The 24,912-nt window shown below is 36.8% G+C and overlaps 1 long non-coding RNA gene across 1 annotated transcript; it reads left to right on the top strand.

Annotated features, from left to right (window-relative positions):
- Positions 1 to 8,472: 8,472 nt before the first annotated feature.
- Positions 8,473 to 8,986, top strand: LOC145964666 (uncharacterized). The gene is made up of 3 exons (XR_014436534.1): positions 8,473 to 8,525; positions 8,598 to 8,673; positions 8,794 to 8,986. It is a non-coding gene; the product is annotated as an uncharacterized LOC145964666 (long non-coding RNA).
- The last annotated feature ends 15,926 nt before the right edge of the window (positions 8,987 to 24,912 follow it).

Here is a 24,912-nt window from a genome sequence, read left to right on the forward strand (position 1 = left end):
CTTGCGAGCCGATGTTATTGCGGATCGTGCGATGTGATTATCAAGCCCGACAAAAGGGAACTGAGCTACATGCATTTTCGCATCAGACTTATATCCCGAACCCTTCATTAGACTACTTATTTTTTCTTTGGCTTTTCTCTTGAGTTTGTCTCGCGATTCTTCAAAACGGTGTTTGGCCGCTATCTTAAATGGCGTATTGTTTTCGACGTCTTCGATTACATTAACGCCAGCCCGTAAAGCTTCTTTTCCCACAGCTCGCGCGGCTTTACCTAAATATGGTAGTATGCGTCTGAATAATCCCCCGAGAAAACTGCCGATTCCGTGACCGCGCTGATAGGGCGATCCGACGAAAACTCGCGGGATTCCGCCGCCGCGACCGCCTCCGTTCTGTAATTCGTCGCGATATACCGAGTAATAGTCCATTAATAATAATAATAATAATAATGAACGGTCAAATGCGTTTTTCTCTTTCGCGGATTCCGTGTATTTTATAATATCTAATCGATACACCTAAAATGCAAAGTTACCGTCAACGTTCCGAATTCGAATGGTATGCTCTTCCCCAGCTGATCTCTTATATCTATTTCGATCGTACGGAAACTCGTTCGCCGCAGCGCGATGTATTGCGCGGGCGAAAAATGCTTTATCTGAGTGGATGCAAACGGATAATCGTTTCGTGCATCGTGCGCGACTATTCGAAGAAGAGGCGATTGTACATCGCCCGTAATATAAGGTTCGCAAATGTCGCAGTAGACGAAAAGTTTGTCTGGAATACCTCGCAACAAACTAGCTGGTATGTCGGCTATTATATAGTCGTCACCCGTGAGTACAAAAGGAAATTTTGGAAAAGCAATGCTCGAAGAAGGAGGAATGTCAGGATTGTAGTAGATCGGTAGTAGATCGTTCGAACTTCCACAGCGTGAATCAAAACCGAGCATACGACAAAGCTTGTCGGAAAAATGCACATGATGTTCCATATCGCATTTCCTCTCTTTGCAGGAAAGTCTCATAACAACTTTACCACCAGCTTTTAATTCCCAAACGACATGGGCTTTTACGGGTTTGCACGCGTCATTCATTGTCTCTATAATATCGCGTACGCTCGAATAAACGCCTGGTGATACTTCGACATCCGCATGAGAAAACGCATCGATGCTCTTATTAATATCGATAAATTTTATTGTTCCTTCTCCAGGGCGTATATGTAAAAAGCTACACGGAAACTGGATCTCCGTGAGCGCTACTTCCCAACGACCGCTTAAGTCTATACGCTGAGGTAATTCGGTGGTGAAACACGTTGTTTTATTTTCCGGAAAGTAGCGCATGCTACTATTACTCGGGAGGATTATGTGAAATTCTTCCCCTCTCATTTTGATATTAAACTCGAGGCTGATATCCAAGAATCGAATTTAGAAGGATATCCCCGCCAACTAACTAGTAATTGTTTATTGTCGCCCCGTCCCTTGGTTTTTATCACACGGTCTACGATAAATTCTCCCTCTCGTAAGTCTTTAATAACTTGCGTTAATTCCTGCTCGTAAAAAATCCCGTCTATAACCTCGCCCTGTAAATCGCTTAGTTCGTATACAGGAGGTCTTCTCCATTCGAGAACGCGATGAATTCGAAATATTTCTTCACTCCATCCCGCCTCGTATCCTTTCTCAAACGCTGCTTTTGCTCTACTAATGCGTACGAGCTCGCCCGCTCTGTATTTACACTTTTGTTTGCGCCCGCGATTTTTTCTTCCTTCAGCATCTTCGGCATTGATATTCCAACGTCGATTCATATTTTCTCGCGCGATACGCGCATTTTCCAACGTAACGATCGCTGGTTACATTTTAATGCTAGAATGACGAGTATGATTGTAAGCGTGAACAATATCCTGCAAAATATCGATATAACGGCGAGTATTTTTATGTGTAAAATAGCGCCACATCCTCTCCTTAAGTGTTCTGTTGAAACGTTCGACTATAGCTGCTTTGATATCGGGATTTCGCGCTACACGAAATCGGATGTTTTTTTCTTTTAAGAATTTTTGTACAGCGCTCGCGATAAATTCTTTACCTTTGTCGGTTTGTAGGTAAACGGGTAAACGTTTTTTGTTTCTCGAGAATATGTTTTGAAAGGCCTTTATCACGCACGCCGAAGTTTTATCGCGCAAAGGTTCTACCCAAGCAAATTTGCTAAGTACATCGATAACCACCAGTAGATAGGAATATCCGTCGTTATAACTCTTAAGATTACGAAGATCGATTAAATCAGCCTCCCATAAATCATCGATATTTGTCACGTTATAATGTAAACGCGGAAATTTTCGTCGTACTGGACGATGCAGCGTGTACGCGTCTTGCGATTTAAGCCAGTCGACAACCTCGTTACGCGAGAAATTCGGCTTAGCCGCTCGTGATAAATTGACCGTCGCTGAATAACCCGCGTAGTGCGAAGGATCGTAATATAATTTTTCGAGTTCCATCTTATTAGAATTTGCTCCAACCGAATAAACCTCTTGCTTTCTTTGTCGGGGAATTCTCGTCCTTACTTGCTAATGTTTTATCGGCCTCATCCTCATCCTCATCGGCAGATATAAATATCGTATCTCCTTCGGATACAACCGTCTCGTTTAACCTGCTCCGTGAACGACGAGTTTTCGGAGTGGAAGTAACAGCTGCTAATTCGCTGCTTTTAATACGACGAGCTATTTTGCCTACGTGTAAAAAACTACGATTTCCTATGAGACTGGAAGGTGTGTTTATGTCCTGCAGTAATCGCGCAAACTGAACTCTTCCGATTGCTTTTACTGTTTTTCTCTCGCGTATCGCGTCATTTATGAGATCGCTAATATTCGAACCCGTTACAACCGCACCGTTTATAGTCACGAGTCCTTGTCTATCCCAACCGATCTTTGACGACGGAGCATCGAGTAAATATTTCAATAGCGTGTGAGCTTTGTAGCGATAAGTTTTCGGCACACTTTCGATTATATTTTTAATCATTTCCGCCGATTGATCGCGCTTTTTTCCGAAACTATTAGCGTCACCTCCTCCTCCATCTTCAACGCTACTAATTAAAGTACGCGTAAATTCTTCGGTATCGTCATCTTCCAAGTACATGTCCTCGTCTTGCTCAGTTTTATCATCGGCGTCGCCGTTTAAAGCCCCACGCGAATCTTTGCGAAAACGCTTTTTTGCATCCCGAACAAAGTAAAGATAACGTTGAAGTACTTCTTTATACATTTTCCATCTTTCACCCTCGTCGGCGGGAGTCGAGAGATTGAGAATACGACACATCTCCGCATCGAGTCGCGATAAAGGGGTTCCCGGTGTCCGTACAGATTTATTATTATCATTTTCCGTATTATTAACATTTTCCGACTGTTGATTTTGCTGCTGCTGCTGCTGCATTCGTTGCATTTTTTCGAGATTTTCCGTAGAAATTAAAACCATTTTTTTAGCCTTTTCCATTTTTAATACTTTTCCAAATATTATTATTTTTCCTCACAAAGAATATATAAAGAATTGTATTTCTTTTCACTCGCCGATAATTCGTGATAATAAAGCTCCAAGTATAGGGCCAATAATATAGGGTAAAAATCCTCCGCGTTGTACCAATAGTTTTCTTTTAGTCTTCAAATTACCCCGCTTTGCCGCGATGCGCCGTAAAGTCGTTTTATGCTTGGACAAGCGCTTTTTTTCGCTAGATTCGAGCGGTACGTTACCTTCGAGCGTATTGAAAATACACTCCTGAATACACTTTACAAATTTATTGTCGGCATCGCGTAAGAACGCCGCTCTTTGATTTTTTTTCAAATAGCATAGAGTTTTTAAGAAACACAGGTTCTTCTCTCCGATGCAACGTTTTGCAGTCTTTATTGCGCTATTCGGTAAATTCCTCGCTGTCGCTGTCGATGATGTTTTGTTAGGGTCTGCTTTTTTCACCATTGCGTCGTAATCGCACAACTACAACTCGCGGCTGCGAATACCTTTCTTTTATACGCTTCCGGCTCTAATGACAGATTTACGTGGTATGTAGACGTAATGTAGAGTATCCTCCGGAAAGATACACGTGCGAAATCGGTATTCGTCTGGAGTCGATTGTTTCAAATCGAGCAATAAATATCCATGCGGCTTCGAGGTAGCGTCGTAGTACGCTTCTTCCATAAATTTTGGATCGTCGGGATATACCTGACGCGCTAAATGACGAATTTGTGCACGATCGCGCGGATTTTTGAAAACTACTATATAATTCGCGTTGAGAGATATGTCGCGCTGTCCACGTCCCTGATGGAAAAGATTTTGCGAAATGAGTATAACGCTGAGATTCTTATGATGACTTCCTTTCGTAAATAGATCCACGATAGCGTCGCACGAAGACGTTTCCCTCATAAGATCGTCGATTATCACCAATTTCGGAGAAAGCGCATCGTTAGAATAATCCTCCGGACGCGGTAACCCTTCGCGAAATTCGATTATATTTTTCCTCGATTTTATTAAAGCATTATCGCTATATTTGCTCTCGCTTTTCTCTTCTTCTCTCTCTCCCGTGTCGCAATGTAAGCACTGATACGCATCTTGCCACTCGGCGTAATAAAATAAAATTCTCTCGAATCGGACATCGGACATGCGGGATAAATGTCGAAGAAATGTTTTCACGAAAATTGTTTTCCCGCATCCCGTAGGACCGCAGACGATCGACGTCCAAGGATGTTTCCAGCGCACGTCCATTACACAAAATAATCGATTTCGCGTTTAGGAACAATCTCATAAATAAAAAAGTAAACGACGATATTTAACAACAATAATCTAAGAAAGAAAAAAATGCGCATGCTCCTCGAATATTATACAGGAATGTAAGAAGAAAATAAGCTTATTCGCGTGGGGCCCCATCCGCGCCGGCCACGTGCTCGCGCTAGCGTTCTCTGTTACGCGTGCGAGCGGAAAGCACCGCTGATTAGATGATACACGACGCGCGACCGCGAGTAAGCGTATTCGCGCGAGGGTAAGCTCGCATCGGCGACTTTCGCGAGCACCAACGCTAATGAGCTTATAATTGATTCTCCATATACGCTTATAGTAAAAATAAAATGCTTAAATTCTGGAAAATATATTTTAAATCGATGTATCGCCTAAATTACAAAATACCTGTACATACTCGTATTTTATGAATCAACCGATAGCTGACTCAGACAAACACTATCCCCCCGTGATATAATAATAATATCTAGAGATTCTTAAAACCCTAAACACACGTTAAAAAACTAGAGACATTCAATAAAATAATCTCATCTTAAGATAACCGTCAATGGTTTTCATTTTAAAATAACCCCGCTATATTTGCAATAGTGATTAAGAAAACAATTCTGTTTCCAAATAATTTAGGAAGATATGGAAAATCTTTCTCACCTTGAATCTACCCTAGCGAAACCCTCATCCTAAATCCTCAACCTATTTTTTTTCTCATGCTGAAACAGCATATATACCGTATCGACTAAGAAATCTGATAAGATTTCACATTTTTTTTAAATTAAACATTCAGATATACCTCCGCCCGTAATATCTATAAATTTATCATTCGAATCTTCCTTAATAAAACATCCCCTAAATATTTTTCCCGTGGTGAATCACTCGAGATATAGCTTAGAGAAAATTTTTAGAAGTTTCTAGAAACGTTTATAGAAGTTTCTCGGTATTTTTCTTTGATTATTGTAAAATATTTTGTTTGAATACGCATTTATGCTCACTTCTGCCCATATTATTTCCCCCCACTCTTTTTGCTTAGATTTTTTTTTAGGTGGGAGAAGCAGTAATATAAGCGCGAGGACAAACCGTGTATTCATTCGAATTTCGTCGTTAACAGAAGTTAAGTCTCGAGCGAAGAAGAAAAATTCTACGCAAATACGCTAACGTTGTTGTTGTGATTATTTTTTGCACAGTACATTTTTCGAGTTTGTTTCGAGTGGTTAATAGTAATGGCCGGAACAACCGAAATAGCCAGTTTTGTGAAATCCTCGCATGTTTGCGATATTAAGGAGCCGGGAAATGGAGACAATAAAATCGGCAACGGTGGAAGAAACCGACATTTGTTGCTATCAACAACATACGGACTTAATTCATCCTTCACTAAGAAGATACAAGTGGGATTGCAATCGACGAAGGAAGACTGTTTTGTTCCAATTGTTAAATTAACGAGCAATAATGCCGATGGGATTTGTCTCGACTCCGACACGTGGCAGCAATTTCAATCCTGCATGGAACATATGAGACAGTATTTGAACGACGATCAAAAAAGAACGGGAGGAATAAATCCGATTATTATTAACAATATCAACATCAACTTTACCAGCGCTTATGGCTCGAGGGCTATTCTAGTGGCATACAAGGAAACCAACGAATATTCCGCGAGTAATGTCGAGAAGGAAGAACAACCTCCGTCGAAGAAACGAAAAACTTATAACACCGCTATCGTGATGCAGAAAGTTACTTTCCTCGGCTTGGAAAATATTATAAAATGCATAGATACGCATTTGTCGCAATTAATTAATATCGTTGATACTGTCAATACATGTGCTAACTATATAATAAACGAAATAGAATTAAAACTTCCCTCATCGTACATAGATTGCGAAATTATAAAACTCACAATTAAAGGAAATTATGAACAAATCGAACAAAGTGTTCGAACTCAAATTAATAATTTAACATTTTTAGATGTATATTTCAGCATTATATTTGTAGAGATACTTTCGCTTAAATTTAATGAAATTTCTCGTGCGATTTTACAAAAACGAAAATTTTATGAAAACCAATAAATAAATGTACATCGATAAAATATAATAAATAACATAACAAGTTTTTCTTAAAAAAAAATTCACAGAGTACTTTTTACTACGTTTTCAACATATTTCCCGATATCTCCTTCTGTCCTTTACTGCGAACACGCAGCAACACGTCGTGTATTATTATTATTATTAGCATTAAACGTGTATTTTTTCTTATAAAGAAACAAATAATTTTAAAAATGTATTATATTCGAGCAATAGCTATGGTCGACGCAAAATAAAAATCTTTGACAAATAAAATAATTACAAATTTTTTTTTATTACGCCTAGTTTTTAAGAAATCATATGCGTAAACCATTACTTAATTAAGGTAATTAGCAAAATGTTTAGCGTCAGTTGCTTTCTCGAAAAACAAAATAAGAAATGAAATAGATTATTCGCGCTACGGTGAAAAATATAATTACAATACGGTATATACGACTACAAGAAATTTCAAACTTCTACATTTTTTATGGACTTCTCCGTGCGCTGATAAAGGTTTGTTTGATTTTCCTTTTTGAGTGGGGAGGAAAATATATAAAATGGACAACGCTTAACCGAATATAAGCATTTTCGAGATTTTCTTTGCCCGAGGAAACTTGTACGATTTTCACGCGCGTGTTATTCCTTTAAGAAAAAAATGGCGTGTAATAAAAATTTGATATCGAGTTGTGCAAAGTTGGCTGCGAGTTTATCTCCAAAGATAAATTCCGCGAGCTACATTTCCAAATTAACGGAAACAAGTGAACATAATTACAGCGTATTTTCGAATTTCGCGTGTGCCTGCTCCGATACATTGCTTGCGATTTTATATAAATTGGGGCATTTCGGCGGCGACGCGAAATTACTAAATATTGCCGGCGAAATAATTAGTGCACGAAGAGCCTTGAGCGAAGATGAAAAATATGAAGAAGAGGAAGATGTAGGTGGACATATAACCTACCTACTTCGAAACTACAGTAGGATCCAGTCGACGGGTAATTATTTTACTTATTTTATTTATTTTTGCTTTCAAAGAAAAAATACGAAAAATCGCGATTATAAAGTTAAATATTTAATTACTAATTAATCACAGGAAACAATAATCTCGCGAGAACAGCGATAGTGCGACCTTCACGTAGACGCCGCGCAGAGAAAGAACCCGAGGCAGGTCCTTCGCGTAAGTTTTGCACGTAATGAAAACGAGTGCTAATTTTTCTCGGATAGAATGTTCGGTAGTAATAAAAATAATCAATACTAATAAAAAATATTCTACATTTCAGGAAGACCGCGATTACTCGAGCAAAATCCGGCGATTCCCGTTGTCGTTCTTGACGACGACGACGACGACGAGGAAAGCATGAACGCTGACGACATCACATATGCAATCAGTAGCCCTGATAGCGAAGTGTTCTCGCCGGGTAAAGATGATGATTATGTAAAAAATAGGCTAAAACGAAAATTCAAATATAAAAATAATTTTAGAACTGTTTTAAATTTTGTTTCTATAATATTAAATATTCGAATCTTGAAATATTATTAGAATTTCCGCGAGAGATGGAGGAGCGCGAGAGAGTCGAGATTAACGAAGAAGAGCCAGAAGAGAGTGGGGAAGAAGAAGAAGAAGTGCAGGAAGAGGAAGAAGTGATAGTGCTGGAAGAAGAAGAAGAAGAAGAAAAAGAGACTGTGAGAGAGGAAGAAGAGGAAAATATATACGCTCCCTCCAGAGAAGGTAACTTTAATCATTTATTTCTCGATATATTTTTATGCTCGAATTTAATCCAAATTCTTAATTTTTCTTTAGAAACTCGTCGCTGGGGGATTAGCTATTCCCCAGAATATTAGTAGCGGAATAAAAAACAACAAATATTGCTAAAAAGGTGAGATTATTTCGTTGTATTATAATATTTATAGTACGGATTACATTCGAGTATAAAAATATTAAAATAATAAAAATAACAAAAATAGTATTTATAATTTATACGGTTTTTTTTTAACAGTACAATACGGAGGTGGTGTTGACGGCCAACAAAATTCTGCGCTCTCCCACACCAATGAGGAAGAAGAAGCGGAAGAGGATGAGACTGAGGGGGAGGTAGCCGAGTTACCCCGCTCGGAAAATATTTCATCCGAGACCGAGGAGGGTGAAGAGGACGAGGAGGAGGAGCATGAGTACCAGCAGCAACAACAACAGCAACAACAACAGCAACATCAGCAGCAGCAGCAACAACTTCACCAACAGGTCGGAAATAATAATTTTAATTTTGTAAATTTAATATCGGAAAATGCGCGACAATTTAGAAGATTCCGGGTAATCGGTAGAGAAGCGAGTTTCGCGATACGTCCGTTGACTGAAGGCAACGATATATATCACTCGTTAGAAAACGCGTTTCGCGAAATTCACGCGTATGCGTTAAATTCATGTGAACCGGGCGATTACATAGGATTATCGTTTGATTCGCCGAATTTATCGCATGGTCCTGCGGGTATATCTTTTCGTCCGGCGCGTGATTTGAGTTACGAGGACATTTGGAGACTTGTGAGTTCGTTAGCACAGAGCGCCGGTGGTCTCGATATCGCCGACCAATTTAACATACGGGTTTATAATGTCTCGATGCCTTCGGGTCGCGGTCGCGTCACGTTAACACGGGAGGATGTCGCGAAACGTTCGATAGTCGAAATTAATAATTCCGATAACCTGTGCTTCCCTCGAGCTCTCGTAGTAGCTCAAACTTATAGCGAGCGCGGTAATATCCGTACGGGTGAGCTGCATGAGAAATGGAACGCAATAAGATATCAGCATTCTTCGTTACAACGCGAATGTGCATTGCAATTAACGAGAAATGCCGGTGTCGCAATACCGGAAGAGGGTTGTGGAATTCGTGAAATCGAACGTTTCCAGCGTTATTTCGCCGCCGACAATATCGCGATTATTGTGTATAATTTTAATACTTTCGGTCGCGGCGAAAAACCGATGTATGACGGTGCCGAAATACTCGCTTCTCTCGGACGCGAGTCCTCGCGGCGATTAAATATCATGTATTACGAGGATTCGCGACATTATAATCCTATTTTAAATTTAAAAGCCGCCGCTGGTACTCGCGATTATTGCGTAGCGTGTAATGTAGGCTTCCGAAACGATAGACCCAATAGTCACCGGTGCTTAAATAAATGCCCGCGATGCTTATCCGCACCACCGTGCGATTCCACTTACGCCGAAATAAAATGCGACGCGTGCAATCGGCTATTTTACGGTGCAAGGTGTTTCGAGCGTCATCGTAGCGAGAAATCGTACGACGGTAGAACACGCGCTAATGTTTGTAGCATCGTGCGATTTTGCGATAGTTGCGGGCGTATCGTTAAATCGAATTTAAAACACGAATGCGGCGTTTCTTATTGCAAATTATGCCGTTCACAACAACCGCGCAATCATATGTGTTATATGCAACCTCTTCGACAACGTGTCGATATTTCCTCTGCCGGGCCATCTTCATCAGCGATGGTACCGGATGAGGTAGATATATCTAGCACGAGAGAAGAAGAAGCACGGAACATATGTGATAACGCGGAAAAGAACGAACGTGCATATGAACGCGGAAAGGGACATGTGGCTTTCGTATTTTACGATTTCGAAACGCGGCAGGACGAGACGGTCGAAGGAACGGGAAATATAAAAAAACATATTCCGACGCTATGCATCGCGCAACAGATTTGTGAAGCATGCGTGGGGGAAAATAACATGCCCGTGTGGTGCCGTTGGTGCGGAGTGCGAGAGTTCGTATTTCAACGCGATCCGGTTAAACAGTTTGTAGATTTCGTTACGCGTCCGGTAAAATATTTTAAACACATAATTTGTATAGCGCATAATGCGAAAGCGTTCGACGCGCAATTTATTTTGAAATATATCGTGGAAAATTGTAGGGATATTGAACCGAAAGTAATTTTAAACGGCACAAAAATTATTCTTTTAACCGCGGGACATACAAAATTCATCGATAGCGTTAATTATATGCCGATGCGCTTATCCGAATTACCTAAGGCTTTCGGGCTAAAGGATACTGAGGATAAGGGCATTTTTCCGCATTTATTTAATACTATCGAAAATCAAACGTACGTCGGACCGTTACCCGATGTACAATATTATTCTCCGGATAACATGAAATCGCAAGAGCGCGAACGCTTTCTCACATGGCATACCGAAATGAGGGAAAAAAATACCGTGTTCGACTTCCAACGCGAGATAGTGCGCTATTGTCGTAACGATGTTGATATTCTTCGACGAGCGTGTGTAGCGTTTAGAAAAATTTTCCTAGATCGCGGAAATGTATGCCCGTTCGAGGAATGTACAACTATTGCTTCGATCTGCATGACGGTTTTCCGGAAAAACTTTTTGCAAGCCGATACGATAGGCATTATTCCTACGGGGGGATACAGATGCGCGAGCAATCATTCGCGTAAAGCCTTACAATGGCTGATATGGATGGAGCGCGAACTCGACCGCCGTATAAATCACGCGGGGCGTGCGCGGGAATATCGCACGATCGAGGGTACGCTCGTCGATGGTTATTTCGAAACGTCTGTTGCGGGAAAGACGCAGCGTCACGTGTTGCAATTTCACGGTTGCTTTTGGCACGGATGTCCAACTTGTTTCCCTGTAAATCGCGATAAAGCGCTTTCGTCGGGGGAGGATCGCGGAGATACATTAAATTCGCGATATGAACGAACTCTCGCAGTTTCATGGCGCCTTCGTCAGCGGGGATACATAGTGTCGGAAAAGTGGGAGTGCGCCTTCGACCAAGAAATGCGCGACAATCGCGTAATGTATGATTTTCTCGCGAACCATCCGATGGTAGAAACACCACCGCTCGATCCTCGCGACGCGTTTTTCGGTGGGCGTACGGGAAATATCGCAACTCAATACGAAGTCACAGGTACGGAGAAAATACGCTACGTTGACGTATGCTCATTATACCCGTTTGTATTGAAGACGGGCGCTTTTCCGATCGGTCATCCGGAAATTTACGTCGGCGATGAATGTAGCGCGTTAGTCGGAAGGTCACCGAATTATAATTTCGACTCGCTCGAAGGCCTCATACGCTGTAGAGTACTCCCTCCTCGTGATTTATTTCACCCCGTACTTCCGCATCGCGTACGAGGAAAATTACTCTTCGCGTTATGTCGTAGTTGCTGCGAAACATTTTCTCAGACACCGTGCACTCATAATGATAGCGAGCGTGAATTCGAGGGTACCTGGGTAACCTGCGAATTACGCAAGGCCGTCGAGAAAGGTTATCTCGTAACGTCGGTAAGCGAAATTTGGCAATATAGAGTTAGCCAATACGATCGCGCGTCGCGGCAAGGTGGATTGTTCGCTGAATATATTAATACGTTTTTACAGCTTAAACAGGAAGCCAGTGGTTGGCCGAGCGAATGCGGGGAAAACGACGATGAGGCAAAAGAGCGATACTTGAGGGAATATGAAAAAACTGAGGGTATCGTTCTTGATAAGCGAAACATCGCGCGGAATTCTGGTTTACGCTCGGTTGCGAAACTGTGCTTAAATTCATTCTGGGGAAAATTCGGCCAACGATCCAATTTGCCTACTACCGAAATCGTAAAAACACAACAACGTTTCGCGACATTACTAACGAGCGCCGAATACGAGATAACCGACATATTACCCGTGAATGACGAGGTAATGTATGTTTCGTGGCGACTGCGACAAGAGGCTCTCGTTCCCTCGCCGATAACAAACGTCGTGATAGCAGCGTATACGACTGCACTAGCGCGTTTAAAATTGTACGAGTACCTAGAACGTTTAGATCGTCGTGTATTATATTACGATACGGATTCGTGTATTTTTATAAGCACCGGTGATTCGAACGAATACATGCCGCCTACGGGAAATTTTCTAGGCGACATGACGGATGAACTCGAAAGCTACGGCCGCGGTAGCTATATCGAGGCGTTCGTGTCCGGGGGCCCGAAATTTTACGCCTACATCGTGCGAACACCGGAGGGTAATACTCACGAAACTTGTAAAGTTAAGGGTATTACTCTCAATTACGAGAACTCGCGACGAATTAATTTTAATGCTATAAAAAAGCTACTATTAGCGAGAGAAAAAGACACACAGGAAAACGAAGAAGAAGAAAATAACGAAACTTCGATAAATCTACGCTTTAATGCGATTCGACGTACGGCGTTTCATGAAATTGTTACGCGAAGTGAAACAAAAATATGTGCGCCGGTATTAGTAAAGCGTAGATTTATCAATAGCAGATATTCGCTACCATACGGATATGTGTCGGTATAACAATATTCTTATTTCTTGGGTGACTTTTTCTTTTTTAAATAAAAGTCGCGCATTTTCCGATTTTATTTTAAAAAATAGAATTATAAATATTGTAAGTAGCATAAGAAAAATGTAAAATTTATAACAATATAAATATAATTCTTCTTTGTATATATTTCTGTATATTAATAATAAGCAAAAATTTTATTAAAAAATGGCTGGTTTTGAAAAATATTAATAAATGTAAAAATTTTTTATCTTAATTCGAGTTTAATACTTTTAACTTTTCCCTTCTTCCTTTATAACACCCCCGCCTCGCGTTCAATCATCCGCATGTTCATCTTTTTACCTCTGTAGTGCAATGTAGTCTAATTATAATAATTATAATAATTATAATAATTATTGTCTCCTACTGAGATGCTTTGTCTCTTTTTCCGAGTGCGTCATGAACCGTTCGAGCGGAGGGGGCTTGTTTCGATATTCCATAGCGGGTCCCGAGACGGAGTGGGGAGGTAAGGATTGTTTCCTCGAGACATATGGTATACCGCCGGCTACCCTCCGAAAGTCGGTAGGTGGGGGGGTTCGTTCTGCCAAGACGTAGCGAGAGCGACTAAGAGCTAGGTAACGGGAATTTGACTCGGAACCCTATACAGGTGGGCCAGGGCTGGAGTGGGAGGAGGATTGCTTCTTCGAGTCTAGTACCGCAGAGGTAGGGAAATAAAAATTTGATAAAACGGCGACACAGCCGGCGTCGACCAATCGCAGCTCTGGGCCACTATGGTGCGAGCCAATCAAACTCTAGACCACTATGGTGCAAGCCAATCAAACTCTGGGCCACTATGGTGCAAGCCAATCAAAATCGAGACTTCGGGAGGTGGGGCATTGTTTCCACCAATCAGAACGCCTCCCTCCACTTCACCTGGCCACGCCCACGGCGCCGGGGGCCGAGTGGTGGGGGTTTGTTTTGACGCACCATAGTGGCCCATATCTACTAACCAACAACACAAAACGTAATTATTGATCATGATGAGATACATAATTATATTGAAGCTCGTTATGTTGGACCTGTGGAAGCCACCTGGCGTATTTTTAGTAAAAAATTACAGGATAAAAGTCATGCTATAATACGTTTGCCAGTCCACCTTCCTAATGAACAAAATATTATAATTGAAAATGAATCTACTGAAGACGCAATGCTTACTGCTTTAAATCAAGTTACTATGTTAATAGACTATTTTTCATTGAACTCACGTGATGAAGAAGCAAGACAATATTTATATGTAGAAATTCCACGTTATTATACATTTAAAAAAGAAAAAATTAATGTTAAAAATGTATCATGTTGGGTCAAACGCAAAAGTCATTTTAATTGTGTAGGACGAATGTATTCTGTTAGTCCAACACAAACAGAATTATTTCATTTACGATTATTATTACTTACAGTAAAGGGCGCTACAAGTTTTAATGATTTAAGAACTGTAAATGGACAATTTTATCAATCATTTTCAGAGACATGTTTAGCTTTAGGTCTAATCGAAGATGATGATGAATGGAAACAAGCTATGAATGAAGCTGTTGAATGGATGATGCCACGACAACTTCGTAGATTATTTGTTCGTATATTATTACACTGTCAGCCATTACAGCCAGAACAGTTATGGGAAAGTTTTAAAATAGCAATGTCAGAAGATTACATCCGACATTTTGGTATGTTACAAGGACAAAATAAAGCATATGAACAAATAAATAGTATACTTCGTGCTGAAGGTAAAAGTCTTGCCGATTTTCCACAAATGGAACAGTTAACAGAAAATACTACAGAGGAAGATTACGTGACACTTGAAGAAGCTATGGAAATAGGTACCGAACAATACAAACAATTAAATGAGAAGCAAAAAGAAATAGTCGATCTTATATTAAATAGATTAGATAGTGATACTAATAATAATTATTGTTTTTATATCGATGGTCCGGGTGGATCAGGGAAAACATTTATATATACAACTATTTATTATTTAGCTAAAATTAAAAATAAACGCGTATGTACAATGGCTTTTACGGGCATTGCAGCGACGTTATTACCTGCTGGAAGAACGATTCATAAAACGTTTGGATTACCAGTTCCATTATTTGCTGATTCATCATCTGCTATTAAAATCCAATCAAAAGAAGCTCAATATTTAAAAGAAACGGATATTTATATTTGGGATGAAGCACCAATGGCCCCACGATATGCTTTAGAGATTATGGATCGTACCTTGCGTGATATTATGAATAATGATTTACTTTTTGATGGAAAAATGATTATATTGGGTGGTGATTTTAGACAACTTCTCCCTATTAAAGTACGTGGCACTCGAAGTGAAATTGTGAATCTTTCTATCAAATTTAGTCCTATTTGGAAACATTTTGTAAATTATTCTTTGATACAAAATATGCGAGTTCTTCCAGAAGAAATTGAATTTGCAAAATTTTTATTAGATATGGGAGATGGTATATTAAATGATTCCAATGATAATATACAAATTCCTGAATGTTGCATAGCACCTATTAATGTTGATATTGTAGAAGATATATATGGTGATTTAATACGAAAAAAGGAATTTGATAAAATAACTAAATGTGCTATACTTTCTGCAAGAAATATTGATGTAGATGAAATCAATAAAAAAGTTGTAGAATTATTAGATATAACTGGTGAACGAATTTATACGAGTATAGATAGTACTGTAAATTGTGGTGACAATGGTGATATTGGAGAAGCTTTGTTACCAGAATATCTAAATAGTTTATCTCCATCATCTCTTCCTCCTCATGAATTACGATTAAGACCAAATTGTATTATTATGTTGATCAGAAATCTTAGTATTAATGAAGGTCTTTGTAATGGTATTAGATTAATGATTATGGAACTTACTGATCATTTATTGAAGTGTAAAATTTTAACAGGTGATAAAACAGGAGATATTGTTTTTCTAAATCGCATAACATTATATTGTGAAAACGTTTATCCTTTTACTTTTTCAAGAAGACAATTTCCTGTAAAATTAGCTTTTGCTATGACAATTAATAAATCACAAGGACAGACGTTTGATAGAGTAGGTCTTGATCTTCGCAAAGATATTTTTAATCATGGGCAACTTTATGTTGCTTTCTCACGAGTTCGTTCTTGGCAAGCATTAAAAGTTTTTCTAGGTAATCAAAGAGATAATGCTTGTGTCAAAAATTATGTGTATAAAGAATTATATTTCTAAACTTTAAAATATTAATTTATATGTATAGACAATTTTAGATATTTTAGATATTTTCATTTTTTATTTGATTTGATTTATAAAAATATGTAATAAAAATATAGAAATATATAATAGAAAGATGCAAAATTTCTCTATTTTAAATTAAATTAATAATAAAATTTCAAATAAAAAAAGATTCATAAAAGATATAAATTTATAAGCATTTTTTCTCATAAAAGTTTAAAGTTCTTAGTAACAATTTATAAATGTATGAAAAACGTAATTTTTTAAAAAGAATATTATTTTTAGTTAAATGATACAACGTAATTCTAATTGATATTTAACAAATAAAATTTAAAAAAACAGAAATAATTTATAATCTTAAATATAATTATTTTTTTAAACATAATTAAAATTATATTTTTAGTGGTTTTAATTTAAAAAAATAAAAAATATATGAGAAATATATATATATGTATACATACAGGGTGACCCATTTTAACTTAGGCAGCCAAATAACTCGAAAAATAAGCAAGATAGAGAAAAATGTTTTAGACAAAAGTTGTATGGTTTCGAGGGGGCCATAAGATGGTATCATTGGTTTGACCTTGAAGAGTCATTTGAAGGTCACGTGAAGGTCACTTCAATTTTTTTAAATGGAATACCCTATATATTTTTGTACATTCTTGTAGCTTATTTCGAGAGCTTTCCAAAACACTATAATTAAGTACATTTTCGTTAAGTACTTTTTGAGTTATGAGGCTTGAAATAATTTCTTAATTTTACATAAACCGTAAAATATCTTGTAAAATATTCATTTTTCGATTATCTTACCTTAATACTTTTATGTACAAAATAATGAGAGGAATCAATTGGTGTAAAGAAAACACATAGTTGTTTCGAAGAAAAAATATGTAATTTGCAATTAACAATTACATATTTTTTCTTAAAAACAACTATGTGTTTTCTTTACACCAATTGATTCCTCTCATTATTTTGTACATAAAAGTATTAAGGTAAGGTAATCGAAAAATGAATATTTTACAAGATATTTTACGGTTTATGTAAAATTAAGAAATTATTTCAAGCCTCATAACTCAAAAGGTACTTAACGAAAATGTACTTAATTATAGTGTTTTGGAAAGCTCTCGAGATGAGCTACAAGAATGTACAAAAATATATAGGATGTTCCATTTAAAAAAATTGAAGTGACCTTCACGTGACCTTCAAATGACTCTTCAAGGTTAAACCAATGATACCATTTTATGGCCCCCTCGAAACCATACAACTTTTGTCTAAAACATTTTTCTCTATCTTGCTTATTTTTCGAGTTATTTGGCTGCCTAAGTTAAAATGGGTCACCCTGTATATACAGGGTGGCCCACGTAAAGTGTTACAAATTTATATTTCGGAAACGAAGCAATTTAGAGAAAAATGTTTCAGACAAAAGTTGTATGGTTTCAACGGAGACATAAGATGATGTCATTAGTTTGACCTTGAAGAGTCACCTAAAGGTCACATGAAGGTCACCTCCAACTTTTTAAATGGGACACCATATATGTTTTTACATATTCTTGTAGCTCATCTCGAGAGCTTTCCAAAACACTATAATTAAGTTAATTTTCATTAAGTACTTTCCGAGTTATGAGGCTTAAAATCATTTCTTAATTTTACATAAACCGTAAAATATCTTGTAAAATATTCATTTTTCGATTATCTTACCTTAATACTTTTATGTACAAAATAATGAGAAGAATCAATTGGTATAAAGAAAACACATAAAAAAGAAAAAAAAACAACAATTATGTGTTTTCTTTACACCAATTGATTCTTCTCATTATTTTGTACATAAAAGTATTAAGGTAAGATAATCGAAAAATGAATCTTTTACAAGATATTTTACGGTTTATGTAAAATTAAGAAATGATTTTAAGCCTCATAACTCGGAAAGTACTTAATGAAAATTAACTTAATTATAGTGTTTTGGAAAGCTCTCGAGATGAGCTACAAGAATATGTAAAAGCATATAGGATGTCCCATTTAAAAAGTTGGAGGTGACCTGCACGTGACCTTTAGGTGACTCTTCAAGGTCAAACTAATGACATCATCTTATGTCCCCCTTGAAACCATACAACTTTTGTCTGAAATATTTTTCTCTAAATTGCTTCGTTTCCGAAATACAAATTTGTAACACTTTACGTGGGCCACCCTGTATATATATATTATATATATTCCATGTTCGCGAATCCTAGCACACCCAGTATACTAATATAAATAATAAGAAATATTGTGACATAGATGTTGACAAAAGGAAATTGTATATTGTAATAATAAAAACAACTACATAAAATAATATAATACATTCAATATAATATAATAATTTTCAATAATTTAATCATTGATCAAATATAAAGTTTTCCTTGATTACTAATTCTGTATTTCTATAAATACATAAAAAAGGAACGCGAATTTATCTTTGCTAGATGAAGAAAAGGAATACCTATATGTATATATATATATGTGTGTGTGTGTGTGTGTGTGTGTGTGTGTGTGTATACACACACACACACACACACATATATATATATATATATATATATATATATATATATATATACACATATATACAGGGTGACCCATTTTAACTTAGGCAGCCAAATAACTCGAAAAATAAGCAAGATAGAGAAAAATGTTTTAGACAAAAGTTGTATGGTTTCGAGGGGGCCATAAGATGGTATCATTGGTTTGACCTTGAAGAGTCATTTGAAGGTCACGTGAAGGTCACTTCAATTTTTTTAAATGGAACATCCTATATATTTTTGTACATTCTTGTAGCTCAGCTCGAGAGCTTTCCAAAACACTATAATTAAGTACATTTTCGTTAAGTACTTTTTGAGTTATGAGGCTTGAAATAATTTCTTAATTTTACATAAACCGTAAAATATCTTGTAAAATATTCATTTTTCGATTACCTTACCTTAATAGTTTTATGTACAAAATAATGAGAGGAATCAATTGGTGTAAAGAAAACACATAGTTGTTTCGAAGAAAAAATATGTAATTTGCAATTAACAATTACATATTTTTTCTTAAAAACAACTATGTGTTTTCTTTACACCAATTGATTCCTCTCATTATTTTGTACATAAAAGTATTAAGGTAAGATAATCGAAAAATGAATATTTTACAAGATATTTTACGGTTTATGTAAAATTAAGAAATTATTTCAAGCATCATAACTCAAAAAGTACTTAACGGAAAGGTACTTAATTATAGTGTTTTGGAAAGCTCTCGAAATAGGCTACAAGAATGTACAAAAATATATAGGATATTCCATTTAAAAAAATTGAAGTGACCTTCACGTGACCTTCAAATGACTCTTCAAGGTCAAACCAATGATACCATCTTATGGCCCCCTCGAAACCATACAACTTTTGTCTAAAACATTTTTCTCTATCTTGCTTATTTTTCGAGTTATTTGGCTGCCTAAGTTAAAATGGGTCACCCTGTATATATATAATATTTAAAATTAAAACTATATGAATATATATGTGTGTGTGTAAAATATATATATATATAATATTAAAAATTAAAAATATATGAATAAATATATAGGGGAGACTGGGGACAAAAGTAATAGTGTCATGAAAGTAATAAGCCTACTACTAACCTACACAATATATTGAATAATTTGTACTATACAGTCAAACACATACGCCCTAATGCTCTTCCTTTTCAGCTAATTGTTGTAGAACGATCGCTCCAGTTGCACATGCAGGAGTGAAATTAGTGTATTTGCATTATTCACGTAAATATTTCTTGTTTTAGTTTTTTTGTATCTATGCCTAATTAAAGTGTATATATTGATATAATTATTTGCCGGTGCATTCTTCTAAAATATATTCTTAAGTATTTATAGATGATTTGGATAAGTCTTGCATCATATTTGGGTTATAATGCTTTTATTCTAAAAAATGTGTCCGAAGACAAAAATAACACGACACTCTGTGGACGAAAGTAACATGTTTCGATGCTTAGAGTGTAAGGACTGGTCCCATAATAACTGTACCAAAGGCGATTCTTATTACGTATGCCATAATTGTGAATCGGAATAGATACCAATCTTTTTTGTATTAGTAGTTATCATACAATTATTACACTATTACTTAGAATTAAACTATTATTTAGACTTAAAAAAGCACAAAACTGATGTGATATTAAATATAATTATTTTATAATATTATTTATAATTATTTTGCTTAACGAAGATTATTTCTTTTAAGTTTTTCAAAGATGATAAAAATAAATATTTATTTTATTTTGTATTTTAATATAATACAAGTTTATAATAAAAATTATAATAAAAGTTATCTTGTTTAATAAAAGATTATAATAAAAGTTGCCTTAAATTGAAAAAAAGTCATATTTATTATATTTTCGCGAAAATAAGAACTGGTACTTTTATCCCCAGACTATGTTACTTTCGTCCCAGACCCCAGGATAAAAGTAACAATCAACGTACTTGCGAAAAGCTATAGTAGCTCTTTAAATATCTATCATTTGAGATTGAAACATAAGTATAATAATAGAATAATAAATAGTTTTTTAATATATAATCTTTTTTATTATATCTCTGTCGATAATTAATAGCTGACCTGTAATACAAAAAATGTTACTTTTGTTCCCGGTCTCCTCTATATATATTTTTTTTTCTGAAGCAATTTGGAACTGAGATTTGTATTTGTTTATATTTATGTACATAAAATAAATGGCGCGCGCGTAGCGCGCGCTTGTATTGTTCTAGTTAATTATAAAAAATCTGTTAAGGTCTTCCATTGATAATAAATTATAATATCAAAAGCAAGTTACTACATTTAAATTTATATATATTTGTGTGTGTGTGTGCGTACATGCGTGCGTGTGTATATATTAATACTGATTTCTGGTTATTCTATAATAATCACTTATTAATATCTTATTATATTATTTTATTATTATAGTAAGTCACCATTATATTTAATGTATAATGTACTTATTACTTTGTCAAAATATTCATGTGTAAACTTTTATAAATAATTTTATATTTTAAATATTAGAAAACGTTTATTTATATATAAAATTTTATTTAATTATATAATTTATAAAATTATATATAAATACATTATTATATTATTTTAATATTACATTGTTCATATAAAATGAGCAATGGCGCGCGCGAAGCGCGCGCTTGTGTGTTCTAGTATTATATAAAAAACATATATTAAACAATTATGTATTATACGTTATAAATACTAAAAATTATATTTTTATTTTTAAAAACTATATTATCGACGCTCGAACGGTCGACGCTGCTTATTGTTTTCTCTACCCGTGACTTGCGAATAATAATTCGTTGCCTATTTGCGCCTTCCGAGATTTCACCTAAGCCAATCAGCTGATCAACTGATTTTTCGTCGCTTCGCGTCGAAAAGCGTCCCGTACAGTCTGCCGTCTCAGTTGTCTGAGTCCAGTCGTATTTATCGCACCCATCGCTCAACCGTGCGATTACCGCTCGTCTTGTTCGTGTCTCTAAGTCCGACTCAAATAAAATTCTTATTGTAGAACCAAAAATCAACCTCTCAAGCATTGTCTTTCGCAACCCGGCCGATACCTATCCACCGCCTTGATTACCGAGCCTTCGTAAAAAGGCTGCTCCAGCCCTTATCGAACTTTCTGGTCCTTCGAGCCGGATCGGAGTCAAGGAAAGAAGATCGTTTGCTGATCGGCTGTTATCCATCGAACTGCTGAGAGGAAGAAAACCATTCGCAATGGCATCCTTGGACGAGCTTTTGGAAAGGCAACACCAGCTTATAGGCTTTATTTCTCGAGCCTTACTGAATTTTAAAAAATTGGGCCAAACCAAGATCACGCGGGCAGTCGTACAAAGTCGGATCACCACTCTTCAAGACAAGTTCGCTAGCCCAGGACCTGGAGGGAAAGATTCGGTCATCCGTCGACTCGAAAGCAGCGCAGACTATCCCCTACACTACGGAAAACCACTTCATCGACTGCGAAGAGACATTCCTGGAGACGATTGACTTCATGTCGGAGGTACTCGCCAAACTTACAGCCGGAGACGCAGTCGGAGACCCGAACGTAAGTCATGGCTCAGACTTTGCTATTCGTCCGTCGCCTCAACTACCGCGGATCAACTTGCCGACGGATCCTTCAACCGCTGGGAGAGCTTCCGCGACCGCTTTCAATCTATGATTATAGACAATCGAAGTCTATCTAGTGTCGAGCGGATGCATTATCTTTGTTCGAGTCTATCGGGAGATGCAAGTAACGCGCTCAACCATCTTGCGATTACCGATGCTAATTTCGCCGTCGCATGGGATATTCTCATATCGCGTTATGAGAATAAACGTCGTTTAGTTAACGGTCACTTACAAACTTTGTTTTCGTTACCGCAACTCTCGTCAGAGACCTTCAAAGACCTTCAGAACCTGCGTGATAAAGCGAATATGTCGATTCAAGCGCTCAAAAACCTCGGTCGTCGATACATGGAGCGATATTCTTGTCTTTCTTATTTCGCAAAAGTTAGACAAATCGTCCCGAAAGGCATGAGAATTACAGTTAAGCGAAACCGTCGATTATCCAACGTATTCCGAGTTGGATAAATTTTTAGAATCTCGTATTTGCGCCTTCGAAGCGATTTCACCGTCAAAATCCGACAAGTCAACGGATAATTCACAAAAGGTCAATAAAGCCAAATCGATCGCTTCACACTCGACAACGACGGCAAATCTTTCATGTGCAATTTGTAAAGCAGCGCATTTACTGTACCAATGTCCGTCGTTTTTAGCATATACTTCGTCGCAGCAATTCGAATATATTAAAAAAGAGAACCGTTGCATTAACTGTTTCGGGAGCAAGCATTCGATGAAGAATTGTAAAAGCGTACGGTCATGTCAGACTTGTCCTCAACGGCATCACACGCTGCTCCATTTTACGAGCGAAATCAAACCCATTGCAGGAGAATCCGTTCCTACCGCCGAATCAAAAGCGATAGATACCGCCGTCGAAGTTGCGTCCCATGTATGATCTAACATTGCGATGCCGAGATCGATCATACCAGTGATGCCAGAATGCCCACGCAACCGTAGTCGAAGGGATGACGTGCGCAGGCGTAAACTGCATACCGTAAGAGCCGGAGCCTCGGCTAGCATCGGATAATAAAGGAGGACAGAGATATTGTTTTCTGTCTCCTTCTCACTTTCTACAGTCGGCGACGAATGTTTCTCGTTCTCGTTGCCTCTGGCCTCTCACTATTTAATACGCGTGACAGCATTAAATGTTTTTTTACAGCCTTTATGTATTATTATATTATATATTATGTATGCGTTATGTATTAAATATACGTATCTTAAAATCGCTAATATATAATACATAATGCATACATAATATACAATATATGTATATAATACATAATAAAATTAATGAATGTGCCGATTGCGTCGTGCACATTGCGATATATCGAAGTCGTTCCGCAAACATAACAATATATTTGCAATAATAATGACAGCAAACGTATACCTATCACTTATACGTTTGTGTCATGATAATAATATAAAAATTAATGTAAATAAATGGTGATTTTCCTCATCACCCATGGGGTATCACCAATGGCGCGTAAGGTTTTTTTTAGAGTGTGGACTTCGCCCGGTTGTACCACACTTTAACTAATATTATATTGTACTATAATATATCTACATATAATTATCTATATTACATTTATGCAGAAGTTATGTTTTTTAAAAAGATATTTTTTACACATTAATATTTTGTGAGTCTGGTGTCAATTAGTGACAAGATATTTTTTAATATTTTGCAAGTTTGGTGTCAATTAGCGACAAGATATTTTTTAATATTTTGCAAGTCTGGTGTCAATTAGCGACAAGATATTTTTTAATATTTTGCAAGTTTGGTGTCAATTAGCGACAAGATATTTGTTAATATTTTGTGAGTTTGGTGTCAATTAGCGACAAGATATTTTTTAATATTTTGCAAGTTTGGTGTCAATTAGCGACAAGATATTCTTTACATATTTATGAAGTGTTTGTTTTCTTTTATTATTGCATTGTAAACGATTAACCGATACTTTCATCTGCTGCATATAAAATTAAACTACTTTTTTCTTTTTTAGGATGAGCTGCATATAATTTATCAGATAACATTCGAGACAAATGTTCTTTGGTTATTGTCATGCTTATAGCTGTTTCGTCTCTAGTTTTCAGTGCTGATTTTATTACGCAAGTAGCATTAACAGTGGTTGAAGAAAGTTTTTTGCGTTTTTTTTATTTTAAGTCTGTTAAAATTGAAAACATTCTCTCCGGATCTGCACTTAAATTAAGAGGTGATCTAACAGCACTCAGAACATTTCTCAAAGTAGGATATTTATAAGTATTATTTGACAACTGGTACTGTAAAATTTTTTTCCACATATCATCAAATTTTAATTTCGATAGATTTTCTTTCTTTTTTAGAGTTAAATCTGTTGGTAACGCAAGCCACTCTTTTCTTAAAGATTCTGCATCGAAACCACCAAGATT

The sequence above is a fragment of the Camponotus vicinus genome, unplaced genomic scaffold (genome assembly GCF_025532165.1).
Source record: "Camponotus vicinus isolate PSW18456_S1 unplaced genomic scaffold, iyCamVici1.0 SCAF_13, whole genome shotgun sequence".
In the NCBI taxonomy this organism is placed as follows: Eukaryota; Metazoa; Arthropoda; class Insecta; order Hymenoptera; family Formicidae; genus Camponotus; species Camponotus vicinus.